Below are 11,662 nucleotides of genomic sequence, written 5' to 3'. Positions count from 1 at the left end.
AGCAGAGTAAAACTCACGAAAAGCCATCATGTAAGCCATTTATCGTGCGTGTGTGTGTGTGTGTGTGTGTGTGTGTGTGTGTGTGTGTGTGTGTGTGTGCCTGTGTGTGTGTGTGTGTGTGTACATGTAGGTGGGGGGGTAGGGGTCGGTGCAAATCAAAACACTTTCTAGATGACACATACTTATGTTTTTTTTTTCTTTTATCATATGAAAAGAGATTTGTCTTTTATTCTGGATAAGGCATCACACAGAAGATAAGAGTTGACAGGTATGTGGACTATATGAAATTGTTCTGGATTTGCGTTCCTTAGTTGCTGGTTTTTATCAACATAACTGAACATAATATGGATCAGACTTTATGCAACTGGACAAATAGAGCAACGGATGTTCACGCGTCTGTCTGTCTGTCTGTCTGTCTGTCTGTCTTTCAACTGGTATTTCGAATGAAGAGAGGAGGCACTAGTAGGCCCTACATTGTTGCGTGTAGCTTTTCCCTCAGAATAATCACTAAAAACAACACTGAAGATAGGAATAAAAGTAAAAAAAAAGACATTACACCCGTTTCCAAGTGAGCATTTGTATTTACGTCCCTTTGTTATTATGAATGATTTTTACCGTTCTACGTTGCTGATTATTTAGCGTCATTACATACTTTTACAAATATCGTGGTTGTTAGTATCTATGACAGTTGCAGCTTAACGCAGATTAATCTAAATCTTGACACGTGTTAATCTGATAACATGTGAAACTTTAATCACCCACAACAGCCTTCACCTGTATCCAATCTTATTGAAACGTCTATACTGTTACGTTTATTTGACTTCACTCTATCATAATTGAACAAGAAGTGCGTGCGTCTCTCGTTTAGTGTTGTGACGTCATACAATGGTGTTATACAGGACAGTATTTATCACAATGGTTGCAAAGTGTTACTTACATTCAAAGTACACTGTATTCTGTATATTATCAACCCTCATTGATGGGTCTTGAAGCGATATACATTGTAACTAGATTACAGGTGTGTAGAAGTGCTTCAAAGAACCACTAGATAGAAATATGTTGAAATAATACAACGGTGGATTGCTGGTCAACCAGCAGATGTCATGGTGAGATTGTAGATTTTCAGATGATATTAAAGGGAATAGCTATAATCATTTCTTATTGCCAATAAGTGGGGAACACTTTATTGGCAGCAGTTTCGGCGTATCAACAGTTGCATGTTGATTTCCTATAAACTGATGTGGCAACACCAAGATCAGAATCAAATTATTTTGAGAATTAAATACATGTACACACTCATTCATACAGTGTAGTTGCTTGTAAGACCTGATTAGTTTTTTTTTTCTTTGACGTTAGTACAAATGTCGGAACACATTCTTACCTCCCCACACCCAAAGCGGGAAAAGGTGTACTCCATTATTGTTGCGAATTCAACAGAACCAGGGATATAATGATAGTGCATAAATTCCCGATAGGCAGATTGAACATAAGACCGGTAACCCTTGACCTTTAAGAGCTGCGTGTTAGGTCTGCTCGTGTGGTTTTGTTTGCTTGTGATATATCTGTTTGAGAGCAAACTGCATTGCATACACCTCCGATAGCCCGATAATAAAACAACTTCAGTCCGTGTAACACGTGTTGATTTTCTCTTCTTTGTTCTCAGAAAAAGTTGCGCAGCAAAACAATAATCTCGGAGAAGAGCACGTTCCTATTCACACAAGTGTCTACAGAATGCAAATTTATCATTCTCCGCTCTGACTGACGGACACTGTAGAAATTGGTTACAATAATCATGTTCAAAGCTGATGAGTAACAAAATGGTAATTATGAAAGATAAATTGTTACAGTTTTGACTACATGGGGGGTTAGAGACTTCTAAGCACAAAAGCATAAAAGGATTACGTGAACATTCGTCAGCATCGTTACACAAAGATAAATATCTTTACATATTATGGTTATTTTTTCTTCAAATTTCAGATCATCAAATACAAGTGAGGAGCCTGGTGAGATCATGATCACTGTCCTCTGAAGGTCGACAGGATGTCATCGTCGAGGACGAGCCTGGTAACATCGATCACGGCCATGGAAACGACAAGACTTGGACTTTACATGTCCGGCAAGTCTGACCAGCAATGGGTCCGCTATCACCCCGATCGGTGCCCCGTATTCTGAGCGCGACATGGCAAATTTGAATCGAAATCCCTTACATCCACAACCTTTGCCGCTACATAATCTTCGACCTAGCCCAACAAAGTCATTCACGTCTGTCGAGTCTATCATACAGAGACCCGTATATCATGTTCAGCCGTATATATCAATAAAAACCCACTTATCTGGACTCAGTGACCCGTGATCAATAATGGATTTGACCTTGTTCAAGTCATTAGATTTTAAGGAATTGAATAAAAGTCCATGGACAGAGATCGTCTATGTATCCCTTCAGAAAACTCACGTGCATCGTAATGCAATCCGATCCGTATCACAAAGTAGGATTCACATTGTAATTTGGTAAAAAAAAGTTCTGACAGACGAAAAAAAAAATGTTCTTCAGCGGCAAGGGAAGAGGCGAAGAGGTCGAGGGACAGAATAAAGACGAACACACAACAAATGAAGCAGAAGGAGCGACCATCACTCTTCCGTTGCATCTTTGTTGTCGCGAAGCTCAGCGCACATGCGCAGAAGGTCTTGATTATGATTGGTTGAGAGTTTCACCGTTGTTATGATGGTAACGCGAGATGTGGCATATGGTGAGCGGAGAAACAGCATAATAGTGGTTTTAATGAAGATGAAGCGCGAGTGGTTCTGTCATCCACAACTATTCAAATGAGAGCCTTTTAAGGGATAAATCTAGCCAATATTATTCTACTTCAGCCTAATTCAACTTTGAACAGTGGTCCTTCTTTAATAATGAAATGAAGTCATGTATTTTGGCAGCCCCTAGGCTAAGAAATAGGTTTCTCCGTCTTCGCTAAAGCCTATCCAAATTTTCGACAACCGTTAGCTAGGTCATCTCTCTGAAGAAACAACTGGAGAGGCGCGATCGTGGTGGCAAGCGAGAAAGTAATTGAACATTGAGGGCGAACAAAGACCAGCTGCTCTTCAATGAGTGGAATATGATTCGTTCTTCTAGCACCCTCCCACCCCTCCTCGTCGATAGTGACAGCGTTCTAAAATTTAATATCTCTCGGCGAGCACTTTGCCGAACTACTGGAGCAATCCCTCGCTCGCCCGCTGAGTCAGTCTTACGAATGGCGCAACGATCCACGCGTGGCCCGACGGGCAAAGCTCTTTGTTCGAGTCGATAAACTATCGGCATCGAGAAAAGAGGCGACTCGCCGGTCTACATCACACAAACATGGATCAAATTATGCTCATGTCCCAGTGGACGGGGAAAGACACTGTTCTGAAAAAGAAAATATAATCATTTCCATCATAAAAGGAATGCTTTTCAACCCAAATCCACTTTGAAATGCAAAATGGGGATGTGAATTTTCAGATCATCAACATAATTCGGGTCCATTAAAAGACTGCATTTCGGCAGCTTTTTCAACTCCCTTGTAGTAAAATTTTGCTGTAGTGCCTGCGTTACTGCATAATTGATGTGAATTATGTCGGTACAATTCGTGCACACCACTAAGTTTGCCTTTGTCTCCGCCTTCCTGCCGGTAGTGATTTCACCGAGAGGAAAAATTCTCTCGAAAAATGTCATTTTGTGGTCAAGTTATTATTTCTTTATCTTTTCGTCTTGTTCTTGTCGTTCTTGTCAATTATCATCTATAAACATTAGAAGTGACTCGGCAGGTTTTGGATGGAAAATGTAGCGACTTATAGCTCTATTCTGGAAATCTACACTTTAATATATTTATGTTCCATTGTTTCTACAATACATCACACTCTAATAATACCTAATCACTCATTTACATGGCTTGATAAGTCATAAATTTAATGTAAGATCATCAAATCATTCAATGATGCTAATAACATCGGTGTAGCGCTAATTTAATTTTGTACTGAAATGATGATTATAATGTGGAACAATTTTTCCTTTTGAACAGCAGCACAAAAGGTTACATTTTGTGTACATTTTAGCAGCTATAGAGTGAGTTCAAAGGTGCCATATTCTAATAACTAACTCGTAGACTAGGACAAATTTGTTGGTCGAACCATAGTATAGCATTTTTTTCTCTTCGTTTCAAGAGGACATTATTCTTGTCTGAATGGAGTACAGTGAATGCAATGCGAGGTGTTGTGATACGGTACAAACACTTTATTCCGCCCACCGTGTTCTTTGTTAGATTCCAAGTGGAAACACTGGCAGTTTCAGTTGATTCAAAATGATCACGCACTGTCGCAACTCAGTACAGGAAACAGAACTAGAACAAAACACTATGTCATTTGAACAGATGAGTGAGCTGAAAAATAGAAAATATGGAACTTACCAATATATGCTGTATTTTTTCTCATATTAATTCATTTTTTTCAAGAAAATGAAATTAAATGAAATGAAATTCCTATTATTATTCATTTCTCATTGCGATTGCTCACAAAATGTACAGATAACGAGTGACACATTTCAAACTATTGGAGAATTATTCAAAATGAGATTCTATCTGTGGGTCTGTAGGAATTACAGCCCAAGATCACATAAGAGTCGCGTTGTTTTCCCCTTTGGTTTGTTAGTCTTTCCAAGGGGGAAAGTAAGCGCCTTTTCTGCGATTTTATCTGGAAAGTTGCAATAAGATGGGACGCAAATAAGCTTGCCAGGGTCGAGTCGCAGTGTGCCCATTGGACGTCTACTGGGCCTCCTGCGCAGATTCCCCTACAGTGTGGTTCGAGCAATCAACTCATACATTCAGTAGATTAGATCAATGTGATTCGTCTGTATAGAGAAAGTAGATTTTCATTGAAACTGGACCGTTGGTCGAGTGCTGTGTGTGAGGGGACGTAAAACACCAATGATCCCCTCGGGGCGCCGCGGCGTACCGTGGAGTCTGTGGACTCGGCACGGCATCTCGGTGCGTCCTGCATTGCCTACGATTTTGTTCAATAACACTGTTTTGTGTTTCCTTCTTGTTATCACTTTTTCATGTTTCATGAGAGAGAATAATGGCAAGACCAACACCTTCATTTGTTGGACATTCATGTTAGTGCACGTTAGTTCTCCCAATAGTTTTCGGTGTTGTGGTAGCTTAGAGTAGATTACTATCTCTTTTTTTTTTGTAAATACATTCAGATATATACCATGTTAAATGGTTGCAATTTGACAATCAGCCGGGTTACGTGCAATATACCCTGTATAATAGTGAATTGTAAATAACTTGCTTCATGTATATATTTCACTTCTAGACTAGCACTCATAAAAAAAAAAAAAACTTTTACTGCACGAATGTCACTTTCAAAACTGGAGCGAGGGGCATATTTATATGATCATCGATCACACGTGGTTAAAGTGTTGAAAGGCACCTCATATTCAGATGCACTGTAGTAAAGTAGTTATTTCTTCACCCTAGTTAAAGGACCTGTCGCCTTGTGCGACGGTCCTTATTGAAGTGTTCTTTACGACAACTCATTGAAATGTCATATTTTCTTCATTTTACTTGTTATGTGTAATCTCACAAATATATGAGTTCTGTATCAGGGCTTGAAAAAGTCTGCTACATCTGCATCTCGAAAGCAAAGTTATAGGACGAGATCGTGACAGTCCGTTTCACTAGTCTGCACACATTTTAGTGATTATCTCAAGAAAAAAAAAAATCAAAACAAAAGACAGCTTGCCTAAGACTTGCCCTTTCCTAGGCAAACGCCGTTTTTGCGTTATCAGTAAAGTGGTCAATAATTTTATGAAGAATGTGTATTTGTCTTGCCGCCTTGTACATAAGAATGACATGCACCCATTGTCGGCCTATAGATATCACATTCGAATCTCTGTCCATGTATAATGGTATTGTTCTTTGGCTACGGTTTCTCTTAATGAAATAACGCAAAACATCACACACCAAAGTTGAGCATCAGATAAACTAGATATCAGTGTTTACAAGAAGATAATTTATCCTATGACAGCTTCAAACACACTGCACACATTCTTCTCGTCATAACGGGATGATTTTATTCATGGGCGCTTGGATTATCATACATGCAACTGTATATATTATAGGATTGTGTAAATTTAGGCGTTTGCATCGATATCTTTATTTGAAATCTCTTTAATTTCTATATGATATTACTCTCTCGACAGCATTTTGTTGTTTTTCTGTTGTCTTTGTTATTTCATGCCGATTCTTCGGGCATTGATTCAGTCGTATATGTAAATGTCGCATACCTATGTGTAAAGTGTTCTTGATATTGTGTATACACATGAATGTATATTCTATAATGGTTTGTCGTATGGTCATAACATGTGATCTTTCACGAAGGACACATTTATGTCGACCCAATTGTGTATCGGTGGTGCGTCTAACTGGAGAGGTATCAAACTGTTCGGTACGGAGTCTATCTTCTGTCTGATCTGATATTCCGTCCCTCTCCAATACTACGTAGTCTGTAGAAGCCTTTAGCGAGTTAGAACTGACATCTTTGTATGAAATGTTCGATTCATACTGTAATGATTGCTGTTCTGCAGTTGCCTTCCACTATTGGACACTTTATTTTGTTTGGGGGGGGGGGGGATGAAATCACAGGGTAAATTAAATTTCACTTTGAACTGTGCAATTAAACGATGATCACCGGGAGGTCGCAACGTGACTGATACAAACAACGTCACGATCTCGTGCTACGTAAAAAAAAAAATCTGACTTTTTAGTTAAAAGATCATATGTTCATGATAAGAGAAAGGTACTAGGTACCAAATTTATGCGAATTGCATAACAAATAGGGAAACATTGGCAAAGAAGCATGTATACGAAAACAGGCCGGAATGGTGCAATATATCAATCAACTAACTTGTACTTCTTCTGTTAACTCCAGATAGAACTCGTATTCATCATACATTCCAGGTTGATTGCAAAATTAGTATAACTTTATTTGTCATAGAAAACAGCCCTCTGCTTCGAGATTCAGGCAGATTTGCCTGTACAGGGCTTGATACATTTTTTTTTTAAATGCTGCTTTGTATATGATTTGTTCATAGCTACTGCTCAAATTGCTTGCGATAATGTCATTGGGTATCGTAGTCTGCTGGTACTTCGGTGTTGCATGAAGATTTCGTTTTATGTTGTATTCTTATGTGCAATATGTAGACTTAGCACAATACTTTGTTATCTGTCGGTGCATTCTTTACTATGTACTTCTTTGATGTTAAAACATGTTAAGAAATGTCAGTGTACTCAAGTTATCTTTCATCGGAATGACTCAGGCGTTTTTTTAAAATTAACATCGTGCCTGCATAGGCAGAACCAACTAGCCTAACCGTCTGTATGTCGTTCGTAGGAAACGACATCGTCATTCCGATTACAGACGTAAAGTACCATATCTTATTGTCTCATTATATTTACCAGTAATTACTGGTCAATGATTGATTGCTGCAGTAAAGCAATTTGATCAGAGAAACCGCAAACGTGTGCTAATGTTTGACAAAAACTTGTTGTATTCTTGGCAAGAAGGTTGTAGCATAATTTCCTTGCCTGACGGGCAAACACAGCTATCAATCTTTGCCTATTTGAAATGTAGCTAGACTGTAGAACTGCAACAATTTTGTTGAGTCACTCTTTTATGGGCTTAGTTCTACTTGTAGATAAGTAGTTCAGTACTGTTGTAGATCTCAGTAGTCTTTGAGGTAGTTTAGGCATGTTAGGTTTGAAGGCAGTTAAGCGGTATGAGTACAGTCGGAAAGAAAGGTGTCACAAAGTGAGGTAGAAGGCATTTTTTTTTGTCCAACAATGTTCAAAACCATTCACACAATAATAAACTGACAAAGCTTGTAAGCAGTGAAGAATATACCGGAGTAAATAATTATATAGCACGACCCCACACGTCGTAACAATTATTATACGCTTTTACAAGACAAAGACATTTTATATAAGGCTGTGCAGAGATTGGAGTTATTCTTTCGCAGTCATAACACTCTCGCTCCCCGAAGCCGCCTTCCACCCACGATTGATGACTAATGTGCAATTTGTGTTTATATGGCGATGGTGTTTAAAGGTGAAGTAATTATATTGCGTGAGTGCGGGAAACCCAATGCTAGCTGCGTCATGTGACGGTTGTCATGGGGATGAGTTTGTCGTCATGACAACACTTCATCGTCACCAGCGATGCTTGTTACAGCGTACTGATTGCCATACACTGCCAGGAAAATATATGTAGCTTAGAGGGGAAAACCCCTTGTAGTTCGTGGTGATTTCTAAATGTTAAACATTGTTTGTCTGCATCATGTCAGATGAATTCATTCTGTTGCTGGTAGAAGCAAAACAGGACTATGCACGTGCAATCTATTATGTAGACTAGCGGATATATTGATTTGACATGAAGATAATATGCATCTTTTGGTGAGTGCAAGTGATATGCTCTCATGCCGAGCTTTTACTCATCGGCCAAGATCACTGGCACCAAACATGACTACGTTTTGTATGGGGAAACTATTGATAATACAGAACGAGTGATATATTGTACCAAATGAAATAATGTTATAACTTTATTAAATATTCTAGTAGAGATATGTGATGATAATTGCCGGCAGCCCAGAAAATTTTCTGTACTGTTCAGGGGAGAGAATCGGCCCTCTTAAAGCTGTCATGTTGTCTTGAAAGACTGGGATGATATTGTACAACAGAGACTGTAATGTGGTGTTACGGTGATTTCGGAAACATGTAAATATTATGTCATTTGTGTTATTGTATTTAAACATCTTTGTTTGCCAAAAACCCTGGCAGCCTCGATTTCGAGTGAACGCAATGTGCAACATCATAATAACAAGAAAAATGGAAGTCTTGATAGTAGCTGTAGTTCTGCACGCCGAGAGACGCGAGACGTCATCAGCTGAGTTTAGCTGACAATGACTGGTTCCTCTCCGCCTCCTGAGGGCGTGCTTGTATCATAGTTTAGTCCCTTCACTGTAATCTTCATCATGAGTACACTGTAGTTTAGGAAACATCATTGCATATTATTCATTAGCATCATTAGACTGGCATGTAAATATCGTAAACCAGGTTGTACATGTTTGTAAAGTGACACATCACTATGAATTTCATTCACTGCATATTGATGACTGACTTTCTCTGTTTGAAAGCAAGCTTGTTTAAACCCTACCTTGATCGATACTAATTTTATCTTTCACAGTTCTAATACGCAATCCACACTAACCTCATCTATTCTTATCATTATTTATTCTCTCACTTTGCACCTGCACATCATTGACCATCCTCACTGCACCATGTTTCTTGCATCTTGTTAACCCACTTTTCACCACACAAAATATTCTACGAAAACATTCCTGCACCCATTAGAGAGAACAGAATGAATATGACATATCCAGGCTCTCCGTGATGATATCATAAAAGTTGCAATGGAAACCATGAACAAGTTAAACTGTTTGGCATAGGAATGAAAAGGACTGTCCCTTTTATTTTTAGGAAGAAAAAAACATGAAAGAAAATAAGACACCAATGATCAGTGCCTAAAGTTTTTAGATCTCCATAAACAGGCCAACATGGAACTAAACAGTGACAAGAACAACAAACAGACAAACATGCTCAAGAGTCTGTCACCTTTCCTTTGGTGAAAATAATCTTCTTGTGAAAAACCTCTTCATTGTCTGCATTCTTGAAAGCCATTAAACAACCAACGTGCAAAATGACAGAGTATTTTTAGTGTTTTTTAAACATATTAAACTGATTTTAGCAATTATGATACAGGTACATCTTTGATTGAATGAAACAGGATACTTTATTAGCCATTTAGGATACTCTAATAGCCATTTAGGCCCTACCTGTTTTGGGATAAAGGTTCACTAACATGTTATACTAACACGCACTTGCACCAAATATTTATTCCTGCACCCTTTTGCTGTCAAGTAGCTTAGCGATAACACACGCGATGTGTGTTATTCGGTAGAATATAGATCATCATTCCTTCTTTCAGCATACTAACATTATTTAACCCACCTCTTCCCACAAACAGGTCAGTATGACCTCTGTTTGAAGCTCACATTCTCTAATTTGTACATTTGCTGTAGTTTTGTACTATATACTGTATCAAAATTAGTATCTGAATGTATTTTGGTTAGTGTCATAAAACAGCAGAATGTTGAATGCATTTGGCAGTCTTGAAATATTGTTGCCAATATCTTACAATTTGTACATAAATATTGTTTTGAATTTTGGATGCACTATTGTGTTGTTACAACATGCACACCTCTTTAAGTATCAACCGATTAAAGCTGCACATAAATTGTTTGTATACTAAATACATATCAATGTCTGCTACTTTAGATAGCTTTATGTGTCAACTTCTATTCTTATTTTCATGTTCTGTATTATGGGAAATATAGCAACTTTGTACACAGAAACAATGTAGTTTTACCATATCTGTGAATCAAAAGTAATATATTTTGTTTGTCAGCTTAGTTATTGATTTACTACAATTAATGTTATTATCTCAAAAGTAATATAATGTGAGTTATAATTTATGTTATTACATCTCCATGTCATAAAAATGATAGATGGACTTTTTTCAGACAGAATACAACCAGCTTATTAGTCCTGACAATGTTCACTTATGCTCTGCCAATCTAGGGGTGTTTACAGTATAGCACTCAACCCAATCTGAGTGTAGTGCATTCTGGTTTCAATTTATGCTTTGGTTCAAAGGTCGTTCTACTGGTATAAATCTGGCACATTGTATTTTGGCATTAATCATGTGGGAATCACTTCACCTGTCTACACTGTCTACTTTCATCAGTTCAGTCAGAATGCATTAAAATCACAGCAAAGAAAATGCACTGCAGTTGTCTGGATATTTGGTGTTTTTGTGTAAGCATGTTAAACATTGTAAGGATTTTATTAATATCTATAAGTAGAGACATACTGTAGGGCCTACATGCAAAAGATATAACACAGTCTCTCGTACTTGCACACACACATAAAAAAACCCCACCAAAACCTACACACATACCACTTATCAATGAATATGCATGCATACATATATGCATACAGAAGATGCAAACGGCTATAACCAACATAGGGCATTATGAACGCCAGTTTTGGCTTGCATGTGTATGTTTGAGTGCTTGATGGTGGTGCTGTGGGAAATAAAAATTCATAAGGAGACTCAATTTTTTCTTTGGATCATTGCAACAGCCATAAAGGACTAGTTTAAGCAATATTCAGTGTATCATTTTTACTTATTTGCATATAATATTCTGTTGCATTTTCGGACCTTGTTCAACAAGCTGTGCTTTACATAGGTCCCACACAATATTCTATGTATACACAAATCTGCTTCAACCTATGTGTGTGTGTGTGTGTGTGTGTGTGTGCGCGCGCTTGTGTGCATACTTGCCAACTCTACCGCATTTGGCGGTAGACTACCGCTTTTGAATGATTTCATTAGCATTCAAGCTAGCACTGCTCGCATGGGCATCCTGGATTCTACCGCTTTCTCAAATGAAAATGTTGGCAAATATGTTGTGTGTGTGTGTGTGTGTGTGTGTGTGTGTGTGTGTGAGGGT

Source organism: Diadema setosum, chromosome 10, assembly GCF_964275005.1.
Source record: "Diadema setosum chromosome 10, eeDiaSeto1, whole genome shotgun sequence".
Lineage (NCBI taxonomy): Eukaryota > Metazoa > Echinodermata > Echinoidea > Diadematoida > Diadematidae > Diadema > Diadema setosum.
Note: the sequence above shows the minus strand (reverse complement) of the source record.